Source organism: Bison bison, unplaced genomic scaffold (genome assembly GCF_000754665.1).
Source record: "Bison bison bison isolate TAMUID 2011002044 unplaced genomic scaffold, Bison_UMD1.0 scf7180017864185, whole genome shotgun sequence".
In the NCBI taxonomy this organism is placed as follows: domain Eukaryota; kingdom Metazoa; phylum Chordata; class Mammalia; order Artiodactyla; family Bovidae; genus Bison; species Bison bison.
The window spans coordinates 880,966-895,370 of record NW_011494757.1 but is presented as its reverse complement, the minus strand read 5'-3'; the positions used below and the strand labels follow the sequence as shown (position 1 = coordinate 895,370).

Here is a 14,405-nt window from a genome sequence, read left to right as displayed (position 1 = left end):
ACCCCATGGACTGCAGCCTACCAGGCTCCTCCGTCCATGGGATTTTCCAGGCAAGAACACTGGAGTGGGGTGCCATCACCTTCTCCGATGCCAGTGCCATACTGTCTTGATTACTGTAGCTTTGTAGTATAGCCTGAAGTCAGGGAGCCTAAATTCTCCAGCTCTTTTTATCTTTATCAAGATTACTTTGGCTACTCGGGGTCTTGTTTCCACACAAACTAAACTTTTTTGTTCTAATTCTGTGAAAAGTGCCAGTGGTTATTTTTTTTATATAATTTATTTTATAATTGAAGGATAATTGCTTTACAGAATTTTGTTGTTTTCTGTCAAACTTCAACATGAATCAGCCATAGGTAAACATATATCCCCCTCCATTTTGAACCTCTCTCCCATCTCCCTCCCCATCACACCCCTTTAGGTTGATACAGAGCCCCTGTTTGAGTTTCCTGAGCCATAGAAAATAGACTTATGGACATCAGGAGAGGGGAGGAGAGGGTGAGATGTATGGAGAGAGTAACGTGGAAACTTACATTACCATATGAAAATAGCCAATGGGAATTTGCTGTATAGCCACTGGTTATTTGATAGAGACACGACTGAGCGACTTCCCTTTCACTTTTCACTTTCATGCACTGGAGAAGGAAATGGCAACCCACTCCAGTGTTCTTGCCTGGAGAATCCCAGGGACGGGGGAGCCTGGTGGGCTGCTGTCTGTGGGGTCACACAGAGTCAGACATGACTGAAGTGACTTAGCAGCAGCAGCACTTAATTTGTAGATTGCTTTGGGTAGTATAGTCATTTTTATAATAATGATTTTTCCAATCCAAGAACATGATATAATCTCTCCATCCTTTTGTTTCATATTTGATTTCCTTCATCATCATCTTATAGTTTTCTGAGTATGAGTCTTTTGCCTTCTTAGGTAGGTCTAATCATAGTCATTTTATTCTTCTTGTCACAGTGGTAAATGGGATTGTCTTCCTGATTTCTCTTTCTGATATTTTGTTTCCAGTGTATAGGAATGCAAGTGGTTTCTGTGTGTTAATTTTATATCCCGCAGAGTCACTAAACTTTAACTTTACTAAATTCACTGATTGGCTCTAGTACTTTTCTGGTGGCCTCTTTAGGGTTTTCTATATATAGCATCATGTCCTCTGCAGAGAGTGACCGTTTTACTTCTTTTCCAATTGGATTACTTTTCTTTTTCTTCTCTGACTGCCATAGCCAGGACTTCCAAAACTATGTTAAATAACAGTGCCAAGAGTGGACTGACACCCTTGTCTTATTTCTGATCTTACAGGAAATGCTCTCAGTTTTTCGCCATAGAGAATGATGCTTGCCATGGGTTTGTCATATTTGGTCTTGATTATGTCAAGGTAGGTTCCCTCTTTGCCCACTTTTCTGGAGAGTTTTTATCATAAATGGGTACTGAATTGTGTCGAAAGCTTTTTCTGCATCTATTGAGATGATCATATGGTTTTTATTTTTCAACTTGTTAATATGGTGTATCACACTGATTGCTCTATGTATCTTGAAAATCCTTGCACTCCTTAGGATAAATCCCACTTGATGGTGTTAATCCTTTTAATGTGCTGTTGGATTCAGTTTCTAGTGCTTTGTTGAGTGTTTTTGCATCTGTGTTCATCAATGGTATTACCCTGTAATTTTCTTTTTTGTGTGATATCTTTGGTTTTGGTAGCCGGCTGATGGAGGCTTCGTAGAATGAATTTGGGAGTGTTCTTCCCTCTGTAATCTTTTTGAAGAGTTCGAGAAGGATAGGTGTAAGCTTTTCTGTAAATGTTTGATAGAATTTGCCTGTGAACCCAGGTGGTCCTGGACTTTTGTTTGTTGGAAGATTTTTAGGCATAGTTTCAATTCCATTGCTTGTGATTGGTCTGCTCTTATCTTCTTTTTCTTCCTGATTCAGTCTTTAGAAGGTTGTACTTTTCTAAGAATTTGTCCATTTCTCCCAGGTTGTCCATTTAGTGGGCATACAGTTGCTTGCAGAGTCTCCTATGATCCTTTATATTTCTGTGGTATCAGCTGTTAAACTTCTCCTTTTTCCTTTCTAATTTTATTGATTTGGGCCCTCTCCACTTTTTTCTTGCATCTGGCTAAATGCTTATCAGTGTTGTTTATCTTTGCACAGAACCAGCTTTTCATTTCATTGATCTTTTCCATTGTTTTCTTAGTCTCTATTTCATGTATTTTTGCTCTGATGTTTATGATTTCCATCTGCATTGAAATGCAATGCAGTATCTTTTTCCCTTCCCTCATTTTCACTCTGTATGTGTCCCTAGGCCTGAAGTGGGTCTCTTGTAGACAGCACATAAATGGGTCTTATTCTTGTTTCCACTGCGTCAATCTGTCTTTTGGTTGGAACATTTAATCTATTTAAGGTAATTGTCAATATGCATGTTCCTATTAGACTTTTCTGAATTGTTTTGGGTTTCTTCTTGTAGGTCTTTTCCTTCTCTCGTGTTTCCCACCTAGAGAAGTTCCTTTAGCATTTGTTGGAAAGCTGGGTTGGTGGTGTTGAATTCTCTTAGCTTTTGCTTATCTGTAAAGCTTTTGCTTTCTCCATTGAATATGAATAAGATACTTGCTGGGTAATCTTGGTTGTGGATTTTCCCCTCTCATCGCTTTAAATGTATCATGCCATCCCCTCTGGTCTGCTGAGTTTCTGCTGAAAAATCAGCTGATAACCCATGGGGAGTCCCTTGTATGGTATTTGTTGCTTTTCTGTGGCTGCTTTAATATTTTTCATTGTATTTAATTTTTGTTTGATTAATATTTGCCTTGACATGTTTCTCCTTGGGTTTATCCTATATGGGACTCTCTGCACTTCCAGGACTTGGGTTGACTATTTCCTTTCCCACGTTAGGGAAGCTTTTGGCTGTAACCACTTCAAGTGTTTTCTCAGACCATTTCTCTTCCTCTTCTCCTTCTGGGACCCCTATGATTCTAATGTTGGTGCAGTTGACGTTGTCCCAGGGTCTCTGACACTGTCCTCATTTCTGTTCGTTTTATTCTGCTTCACCATTACGTCCTGCAGCTCACTTATCCATATTTTTTCCTAAGCTATTCTGCTGTTGGCTTCCTCTCGTGCAGTTTTCATTTCAGTTACTGTGCTGTGCATCACTGTCTGTCTGTTCTTTAGTTCCAGGTCCTTGTTAACATTTCTTGTATCATCTCAATCTGTGCCTCCATTGTGTTTCTGAGGTCTTGGATCATCTTTACTAATATTACTCTGAATTCTTTTTCAGGTAGATTGCCTATTTCCTCTTCATTTATTTGCTCTTGTGGGTTTTTACCTTGCAACTCCATCTGCAACATATTTCTCTGTCCTCTCATTTTGTCTAAATTACTGTCTGTGGTCACAGTTCCTCTTGCTCCTGTTGTCTGTTCCCTCTTGGGTAAGCTTGGTCCAGGAGCTTGTAGTCTTCCGAGTGGGAGGGGCTGGTGCCTGCAGCCTGGTGGGTGGTGCTGAGTCTTTTCCCTCTGATAGGCGGGGCCACAACAGGTGTGTGTTTTCAGGTGTCTGTGAGCTTCGCACAGCTTTAGGCAGCCTGTCTGCTGACAGGCGGGGCTATGTTCCTGTCTTGCTGTTTGGTGTGAGGTGTCCAGCTCTGGAGCCTGAAGCAGTGGGTGGAGCCAGGTCTTGGCATCACGATGGCTACTCGCTCACGACAGGTTTGGGCACAGTGGCCACGGCTCAGGTGTGTGTGTGAAGTGCCTGCGGTGCCAGAGACCAGCAAGAAGTGGCAACAGACTCTCCTCTTGTCTAACATTATTGACCCACAATACTCTTTGCATGTGTGAACTGTCTCCAGGAAGATGACCTCTCTCAATTTCGCATTAATACATTGGAGACTTCAGGAAACAAAGAGGAGGCGGCGGGGTCAGAGGTTCCAAAAGTCAGTCCTCTGAAGTGGTCCTGGATTTGTCCTCAGTGACACCCTCCAGAAGGCAGGCAGTGGGAAGGCCTGGGGATCTTTATGAAAGGTCAGAAGCTCTCACCTAAAGGCAAGCAACTCAGAAGCGCCGTCATCCTGCAAGAGCTCAGGAATCTTCAAGGTCTCCTTTCTTTGCTGTAGACTCATGTTAACCGCCCCCCCACCAAATTATGGTGAGCATCCCCCTGAATGTCAGTGAAAAGACTGAGAAAGGAAGAGATGAAGGGAGAAGAGGTGGTGGTAGAAAGCTACTCTCTCCTTTAGTTTTGAAGGACAGTTTGCCTGGATAAAGGTTTTCTGACAGTCCCCCACTCCCCCAAACATTGAAAATGTCATCCTACTGCCTCAGTGTTCTGTGACTTCTGATAAAGCCAGCTATAATATTATCTAGGGTCTCTTGTACACTATAAATCATTTTTTCATTTGCTGCTTTTGAGATTTTTCTCTATTCTTGACTTTCAATCATTTCAATTTTGGTAAGACTATATGTGGATTTTTTCAAGCTTATTCCACTTGGAATCTATTGATCATCTTTAACATTTAGATTATTATTTTTTCATCAAGTTGGAAAATTTTCTGCCAGTATTTCTTCAGATATGCTTTCTGTCCCTTTTACTTTCTCTTCTGTTTGGGGAATCTCTATTATACACATACATTTGTATGCTTGATACTGAGCTTCCCGGGTGTCTCAGTGGTAAAGCATTCACTTGCCAATGCAGGAGATGCGGGTTTGATTCCTGGGTCGGGAAGATCCCTTGGAGTAGGAAATGGCAACCCACCTCAGTATTCTTGCCAGGAGAATTCTATGGACAGAGGAGCTGGTGGGTACAGTCCATGAGGTCACAGAGAGCTGGACGTGACAGAGCAGCTGAGCACACACGTGGCTGATGGTGGCTGGTGGTTTTGAGTCTGTGTTCATTTTTCCTCATTTTTCCATCTTATGCCCCTCTTATTAAATAATCTCTACTGACCTATCTTCACGCTTTCTGATTCTTTTTTCTGCCAACTCTAGTCTGTTCTTTATTTCCTTTAGTGAATTCTTCGTTTATTTAGTGCTTGCCCTTTTTAATTAGAGTATCTGTTGTTGTTTTTTTTTTTAACAGTTTCTGTCTCATTATTGGTATCTATTTGGTGAGACATCACTTTTATCCTTTTACTTCTTTAAACATCATTTTCTTTAGTTCTTTGAACATGTTTTTAACAGACGATTTACTGTCATGGACTATAAGGTCCAAAGTCTGTGCCTCATCAGGGACACTGTCTGTTGGTTGCTTTTTTCCCCCTCGAATATGTGGAATATATTTCAGAGTCTTTGCATGCTTTCTATTTTAAATGGACATTTAACATCATATGTTGTAACAAATTTTCCATTAGATTCCTCCTTTCCCATCCAGAATTCATGATTTTTGCTGTATTTTTGGTTGTTGTTTTCTTGTTCTTGCTTATTTGTTTAGTGACTTTCCTAAATTCATTTCCTACAGTTTTGATCTGGGGTCTCTGAATTCTCTATTTTTGGAAGAAGTTCCTTTAAAAACTCCTTCTTTATGTATATGTATAATCGATTCACTTTACCGTACACCTGAAATGAACACGACATTGTAAATCAACTATACTGCAAAACGAGACAGAACAAGCGGCTTCCCAGGGGTTACCGCTGGGCCAGTAGAATTTAATGCCTTTACCAAGGGGAACCTGTGTGAAAACACACACTTTAGAATTTCGGTAAGTTTAGAACACAGTCTTAGCTTCCACTTTTTGCTTGCCCAGGGTTTCAGAGCCAGCCAGGATGGGTGTTTCTCCTTCCCCAAGTCTTTCCTCTTAGACGTGGATAGTCTTCCACATGTACACAGTATTTTTGATCTCTAAGAATATGCTGAGGCTTCTCAAAGCTCCCTGTGAATAGTTTAAGGTGTATAGCATAATGATTAGACTTACATACATCATGAAATTATTATTGCAATGAGTTTAATAAACACCCATTGTCTCACATACATAGAAAGTTAAGGAAATAGAAAAAAAATACTTTTCCTTGTGATGAGAACTCTCAGGATTTATTCTCTTAACGACTTTCATATATGGCACAGACCAGTGTTAATTATATGTATTTACGTATATGTCAATTATACTTCAATAAAACTGGAAGAAAAAGTTTAAATTAAAACTTTAAAAATGAAAAAAAAAAGCTCCCTGTGGTTTTCTAGTTATCAAAGATTTTCTTTTAAATTTCTGACCAAGCTTTGGTTCATTGCAACTGAACTCACAGCTTTATGCAGCTGCGCTGTAGTCAGTACACTGATATTATTTCAGTACTTTCCTTGTGATAGGACTTTGTTTTCACTTTGTATCTACACAAATAGCCGCAACAGCATGGGGACAGAGATTTTCAGATTGCTGTAAGTTAAGAAAATATCGACTGTGCCCAGAGAACAATGATTTTAAGAGAGCATCAGAGGATGTCAGTCCTCTCAGCTGACTGCAAGACTAGGCTTTTCCTGGCTACTGTGCCAATGAGCTGGGGATTGAGGTGGAACTGGGAATATCTCCAGGTTAAAACATCACAGATCTCTGTTTCTTGACACTCAGTAGTGTCACCTGGATAGACAATTTTCAGTTTTTGAGTTTGGTTAATGTCCACTGCATTTTAGTTAATGTCCATGGCATGATGTCCATCCTATCACTTCATGGGAAATAGATGGGGAAACAGTGGAAACAGTGTCAGACTTTATTTTTTTGGGCTCCAAAATCACTGCAGATAGTGACTGCAGCCATGAAATTAAAAGACGTTTACTCCTTAGAAGGAAAGTTATGACCAACCTAGATGGCATATTCAAAAGCAGAGACATTACTTTGCCAACAAAGGTTCGTCTAGTCAAGGCTATGGTTTTTCCTGTGGTCATGTAGGATGTGAGAGTTGGACTGTGAAGAAAGCTGAGTGCCAAAGAATTGATGCTTTTGAACTGTGGCGTTGGAGAAGACTCTTGAAAGTCCCTTGGACTGCAAGGAGATCCAACCAGTTCATTCTGAAGGAGATCAGCCCTGGGATTTCTTTGGAAGGAATGATGCTAAAGCTGAAACTCCAGTACTTTGGCCACCTCATGCGAAGAGTTGACTCATTGGAAAAGACTCTGATGCTGGGAGGGATTGGGGACAGGAGGAGAAGGGGACGACAGAGGATGAGATGGCTGAATGGCATCACTGACTCGATGGACATGAGTCTGAGTGAACTCCGGGAGTTGGTGATGGACAGGGAGGCCTGGCGTGCTGCGATTCATGGGTCACAAAGAGTTGGACACGACTGAGCGACTGAACTGAGCTGAACTGAACTGAATGCCCACCCCAGGTGGCGCTAGTGGTAAAGAACCCGCCTGCCAATGCAGGAGATATAAGAGACCCTGGTTTGATCCCTGGATTGGGAAGAGTCCCTGGAGGAGGGCGTGGCAACCCACTCCAGGACTCTTGCCTGGAGAATCCCATGGACAGAGGAGCTAGGTAGGCTCAGTCCATAGGGTCACAAAGAGTCGGACACAACTGAAGTGACTTTGCAGGCACATGCATGCACTTTGAAACTATTAATTTTAGGGTCTTTCTTTTTTTTTGCTGACATTTTCCTTGTTTTGGGGGAGACTCAGGGACCTTAACTTGGACGCATGTGGTTCCAGGTGGGAGAGTGAAAGCTGAGCCGTGGTTTAGACCACAGCCCATGACTGGGGGTGGGGGGAGGTGGGGGGAGGGCAGAATGGAAGAATGACATCGTAAAGTTGCTTGTGCTACCATCCCAGAAATCAACCTGCCAGCACCAATATTTATAGTTACTCCAATTTCTTATCTTTCCATTTTACTATCCATGGACATAAAACTAAACACTATAGGAAATCAACACATTCCAGACTCTTCACAATATCTCGAACATATTTTCCATCATACAATCAAACCTTCCTAGAAATATGAAAAAGAAGAAAGAAACAGGTAATAACAGACACTGGATCATTTCAAGAAATCCAAGTTCAAGTGTGATAATCAACGTTTTAATTTACATTAAATGATTTATCATAATAGAAATTTAATTCCATGATTAACTTCATACATCTTGAATTATTTTTATGGCTAATGAAATGTAACAAAGATTTCAGTAATTGGAGTATATCTTTTTCCTTTTGATAAAGATTCAGTAGAAAATTAAAGTTCTTATATCTTAACAATCTATCCTCCAAAAATTTGGGTAGGTTTCTAGTGATTCAGAGTCAATGCTACTTCCTTATGGACTCTCATTTTGTCAAGTAAAATCATTTTTAGAGTTGCTACCAACATTCTGACTTACCAAAGACCTTGAACGCCTCCTCTCAAACAGTACTGTAAAGATTCCTGACAGCAAAAACTGGAAACAAAAATCACATTTATTAATACCCTGTCATTACATCTCCATGTAATAAACTTAAAAAGCAAGAGAATTCTGGAATGCCATAACATGAAGAGTATCATATTCAGCCTTTTGTGGGACCATTGAGAACATCATGGACCCCCTTAAGGTGAATTTATGTGGCAAAAAGACTGTCAAATTTAGTTAGTTTTTTTCAATCACAATTTATTGAGCCCATGAATTACAAGAAAATGCATCTAGTTGATGAACTTACTGCTAAACATGCTAACCTTGGGGATATCACACGCAAGTACTTTAAATATAATGCTGAAATATTTTATTAATAGAAAACATCACATTTACGAAGTATTTGATTCACTATATATATTCAAATGCAAGAATTCCATAATGTCTTCAATGAGTAGCTTGTTCTGTGACTTTCCATCGATCCTAAAACTTGTTAGAAAGATGGCAGTTATGGTGCATCAGAAATGTATTTTTTCCACTCGTGCAACTTTAATGTATGCATGGAAACTTTCAACAGCATTTAAAGAATAACTATTCAGTTAGTAGTGAAGGAAAAGGAATATTCCTCCCCCCAAATGGCACCACTAACATGCCAGTGCACGCGTGCACTCACTGCACACGCTTGCACTCACTGCACACGCGTGCACTCAGTCTGACGCAGTCGGGTCTGACCACGCACTCTAGTCTGCCTGGCTCCTCCGTCCACGGAATTCTCCAGCAATAACACTGGAGGGGGTTGCCAGCTCCTACTCCATGGGATCTTCCTGCCCCCGGGATCCAATCCACACCGCCCGTGTCTCCCGCGTTGGCAGCTGGATTCTCTACCAGTGAGCCACCTGGGAAGCCCAACATGTCAGTACCAAGAGCATTCTGGGGTCAGAAGGGTATGCGTTTGAGTTCTTGGAACTGTGCTTTCTATGACACTCAAGAGAAGTTATGTGGCTTGTCATTAAGTCTTTCCTTTTTCATTGGTAAAGTGAGAATAGTGTTTTCTAAGTCGTGTTACTAAGCGGTTATTGTACCAGTTATATATGAAGTAATATGCTGAATTATTTGTAGTCAACTTGGTCCTACAGTGTCCACCTATGACTCAGAACTACATTTTCCAGAATTAATTTCTGTTATTTCCAGTTACAATAGTGTAAGAGAAAATCTCAAGAAATATTTGGAGGGTATAGAAGGGAAGCAGAAACTGTAAGTTTCAGAAGATCATAGTGATCAGACATGGAAGCCATGGCCTCTTTTTCTCTCCCTCTCCTCTGTTATATTTTCATGTTATCTTTCAGAGAAAGCAATTTCTAGATCGATCCATGATCTTCCCTTTGCAACCCCATTCTGGTTCAAGGTTTAATTACAGAGCTTCAAGATTTAATTACATACAATCTGCCTGCAATGCAAGAGACCCTGGCTCAATTCCTGGGTGGGGAAGATCTGCTGGAGAAGGGATAGGCTACCCACTCCAGTATTCTTAGGCTTCCCTGGTGGCTCAGATGGTAGAGAATCCACCTGCAATGTGGGAGATCTGGGTTCAGTCCCTGAGCTGGGAAGATCCCGTGGAGAAGGGAATGGCTACCCACTCCAGTATTCTGACCTGGAGAGTTCCATGGACTATACAGTCCATGGGGTCGCAAAGTGTCGGACGCACCTGAGCGACTTTCACTTTCAACTTGTCCATTCATGCTGGCGCCTTGTGAAAGTGAGTGCCAGTTGCTCAGTCGTGTCTGACTCTGTGACCCCATGGACTGTGGCCCACCAGGCTCCTCTGTGCATGGAATTCTCCAGGCAAGAATACTGGAGTGGGTTGCCATTTCCTTCTCCAGGGGATCTTCTCAACTAGGGATCAAACCCAGGTCTTCTACATTGCAGGAAGATTCTTTACTGTCTGAGCCACCAGAGGAGCTGGTGCCCTAGGCAGGAGCAGTTAGTGATCTTTTTTTTATGATCCTCTAACCTTTCTTTCCACATCTCTTCCTACATTTACAAAGGTTCCAATTCTTATTCTAGTTTCTATATTCCCATAAATATTATGGTAGCCCGTTTTTCTTTACAAAACCCTGCACTAAAATAAGTACCTTATCATAAGCCCCCACATTTGGACCAATGGTAGATAGTATTAATTTTTATGTCTGTTACATTTCTAAATCCACATACCTTCCTCAGGATTCTTTCTAGTATTTTGAAATGGGTGCTACCTTTGTCTTCCAGCTACTCATCTTAGCCATTCTACATACAGCAAGAGAACACTCTGTTCTCAGCATCCTGGGCTTCCTCCATTTGAGGTGCTCATTCCAAAGTGTCTCCCAGAAAATCAGCAAAGTCATCAAAAAAGAAAACAACCACTAGAGCAGTGTTTTCTTTTTAAATCTCTGGCAAAATCAGACTCAGAAAGGAAATCATTGTAGCTATTTATCACACGTTGCCGAGGCTGCTTCTGAAGGACTGAAGCACGCATGCACGTTCTCTCTTGTAGCTCCATTTCTGATTGGTGAGAAATTAAGACATCGAAAGGGTATATGAGCAATAGTGAATGCCAACTGATTTATAGGTAGATAATCAACTGCTTCAAAGGTGTTGATTCCCAGTTCAGTGGGGCTGAAGGAGGGCTTATGGCATGGAGACCAGTTAATGGGATGCGGTATGGCAACAGGAAAACCTTGATCTTAAGGGACATAACTGACTTATGGCATTTCTGTCTCCTCTGTTAGTACATTTGTCAGGTAAGGACTAGTGATATGGTGATATGTAGAATAGCTGGGGGACACCTTAAACACACGGGCTGAAGAAGGTCTCGAAAGACAGACGTCAGCGCTGAGATGACAGTAACCTGAAGTCCTGAAGACTAGAGGAGATTTCCAGGGAGAGGAATACAAACACTTACAGAGGAGAAATCTTTACTGGTTTAAGGAATAGAACAAAGACCAGCACGCCTGGAACATAAAGGGGATCATCACTCCTATCAGTCTGCTCTAGTCTGATCAGTCTGTTCAACAGTCTGATCAACTGTTAATCTTGCAGAAGTATGCTGTTTATTTTCTTTCTAACGCTAACATTTAGAGATTTTAAACTAATTGCTTTCTTGTTAACTTTTGTCTCCTCAACTGAGAGAGTGAGATCTATGAAAGTGTTGTTGTTGGTTTTTTGCCAAGTCATGACCAACTCTTTGTGACCCCATGAAATACAGCACACCAGGCTCCTCTGTCTTTCACCATCTCCCAGAGTTTGCTCAAGCTCATGTCCATCAAGTCAGTGATACCATCCAACCATCTCATCCTCTGTCATCCCCTTCTCCTCCCGCCTTCAATCTTTCCCAGCATCAGGGTATTTCCCAGTGAGTCATCTCTTCACATCAGGTGGCCAAAGTATTGGAGCTTTAGCCTCAGCATCAGTCCTTCCAGTGAATATTCAGAGTTGATTTCCTTTAGGATTGAGTGGTTTAATCTCCTTGTAGTCCAAGGAACTCTCAAGAGTCTTCTCCGGGACCACAGTTCAAAAGCATCAATTCTTTGGCACTCTGCCTTCTTTATGGTCCAACTCTCACATCCATACATGACCACTGGAAAAACCGTAGCTTTGAGTATATGGACCTTTGTCAGCAAAGTGATATCTGTGCTTTTTGTATGCTGTCTAGGTTTGTCATAGCTTTCTTTTCAAGGAGCAAGCATCTTTTAATTTCATGGCTGCAGTCATCGTCTGCAGTGATTTTGGAGCCCAAGAAAATAAAATCTGCCACTGTTTCCACTTTTTCCCCATCTATTTGCCATGAAGTGATGGGACTAGATGCCATGATCTTAGTATTTTGAGTGTTGAGTTTCCAGCCAGCTTTTTCACTCTCCTCTTTCGTCATCCTCAGGAGGCTTTTTAGTTCCTCTTCACTTTCTGCCATTAGGATGGTATCCTTGATAGCTCAGTTGGTAAAGAATCCACCTGCAATGCAGGAGACCCTGGTTTGATTCCTGGGTTGGGAAGATCCCCTGGAGAAGGGATAGGCTACCCACTCCAGTATTCTTGGGCTTCCCTTGTGGCTCAGCTGGTAAAGAATCCTCCTGCAATGCAGGAGATCTGGGTTCAATCCCTGGGTTGGGAATATCTCCTGGAGAAGGGAAAGGCTACCCATTCCAGTATTCTGGCCTGGAGAATTCCATGGGCTGTATATAGCCCATGGGGTCTCAAAGAGTCGGACACAACTGAGCAACTTTCACTTTTGCTTTTCATCTATGAAATTAGAGGTACTTTTTATCTTACTTCAACTTAGGTGTGTGTCTTGTTCATTGTTTTATTCAAGTCCCTAGAACAGTTCTTACAAATCGTGGCTGTCCAGTATGTTTCTTTACTGAATGAATGAAAATATAATTTAAACAATGTAATTCATTTTAAAAATGAAGTAAACAATCAAGTGAAAGCACTTTGAATAGATGCCATGTCTTCTGATTCAGAGTTCATCTTCAGCTAGCTCCCAGATGATAGACACTGTGACACACAGCATCCTGTGAAACACCAATCAAGATCCCTTCAGGTTCATTTGGTGTGTGTGTAGATTACAACCTGATTCCAAAATTTATATGGTCAGGTGATACAAGGATAGCCAAGATAATCCTGAAGAAGAACAAGATGACCTATACTGATATTAAAACTTATTTAAAGACAGTGTAGTGCAGACACTGTGATATCATCATAATTAGAGAAAAATAGGTTCAGAAATGGATTCAGCCCTATGTGGACATTTGATTTATAGAAGCAAAAGAATCTTCTTCCCAATAAGTGAAACTTTTGAAAATCCATATTCTCTAAAAATAAAATTTGATCCCTAATGTATATCATAAACAAAAATAAATTCAAGGTAAACTGGAAATCCAAATGTAAAAAGGTAAAACAGTTTAGATAAAAATAACTTCCGAATCTAAAAGCAGAAAAAATTTATTAAATTAGGTATAAAAAGTACTACCTATAGAGGGAAAATTATCATAGTGGGTAACACTGAAATTAATAAATTATTTAATTGAAAGACATCCTTGAGCCACAGAGTGGAAATGACGATTAGAATACATAAACTGATAAAGAGTTTGTGTCCAGAATATATAAAGAATTACAGCAAATAAGTACAAGACAGAGAGAAAACCCAATTAAAAAATGTGAAGAAACTTGTATAGGTACTTTTAAAAGGGGATGTCAAAATAGACAATAAAACACTTCTCTACCTCATTAGTTAGCAATGCAAGCTAAAACTACAAGTTTAAAAGCACTAACCAGAAAGGATAAAGTGAGGAAAACCGAAATACAAGGCACCGCTGAGGCCGCGTGTGCTTGTGTGCTCAGCAGCTCAGTCGCGTCCCCTCCGTGCGACCCTGTGGACTGCGGCCTGCCAGGTGCCTCTGTCCACGGAAATTTCCAGGCAAGGATCCTGGAGTGGGTTGCCGTTTCCTCCTCCAGGGGAGATTCTCTACCACGGAGTCACGGCGGGAAGCCCTGAGACTCTTTGAGGAAGCCCGCGGAGGATACAGAATGACAGTAATTTACTGCCTGCTGAAGAGGATGTAAATTGGTAAAACTACCTGGGAAAAGCTTAGCATTGAATACCAACGTTGAGTGTGTGTGTAGACCTAAGACACTCTAATTCTGCTTTTGTGTATATACCTAAAAGCGATGCCTGCACACGTGCAGCTAGAGGCGTGTGCAAGGAAGGCACTAACAGCCCGCACTGGGAGTTCTGTAATACTTCAAACTGGAAGCGACCCAAATGTCCATTCATTAGATTGTATAAGCCACAGCAGATGAATGCAATGAAATATTAATCAGCAATCATAATGAATGAACTGCAGCTACATCACAGCTACATCAATACCAAGGCTGGATCTCACAATCATAAGTTAACCAAAGCAGCCAAATACAAAATAATACATACTGTCCGATTCTACTTACATAAAGTTTAAAAGCGCATAAGAGTGATGTATGATATTAGAAGTCAGGTTAATGGTTAAGATAGGAGGGAGAGGTTATTGATCGGAAGGGACATGAGAGGAACTTCTAAAGTGCTGGAATTTTTTTTATCTGACATGGATGTGAAAGTT

The 14,405-nt window shown here is 41.0% G+C and overlaps 1 long non-coding RNA gene across 1 annotated transcript in view; it reads right to left on the bottom strand.

Annotated features, from left to right (window-relative positions):
- LOC104991305 overlaps positions 1-14,405 on the bottom strand; it is a 37,300-nt gene that overhangs the window by 14,506 nt on the left and 8,389 nt on the right. Inside the window, exon 4 of the long non-coding RNA XR_825597.1 lies at positions 8,275-8,331. This is a non-coding gene — a long non-coding RNA (uncharacterized LOC104991305). The remainder of the gene's footprint in view (positions 1-8,274; positions 8,332-14,405) is intronic.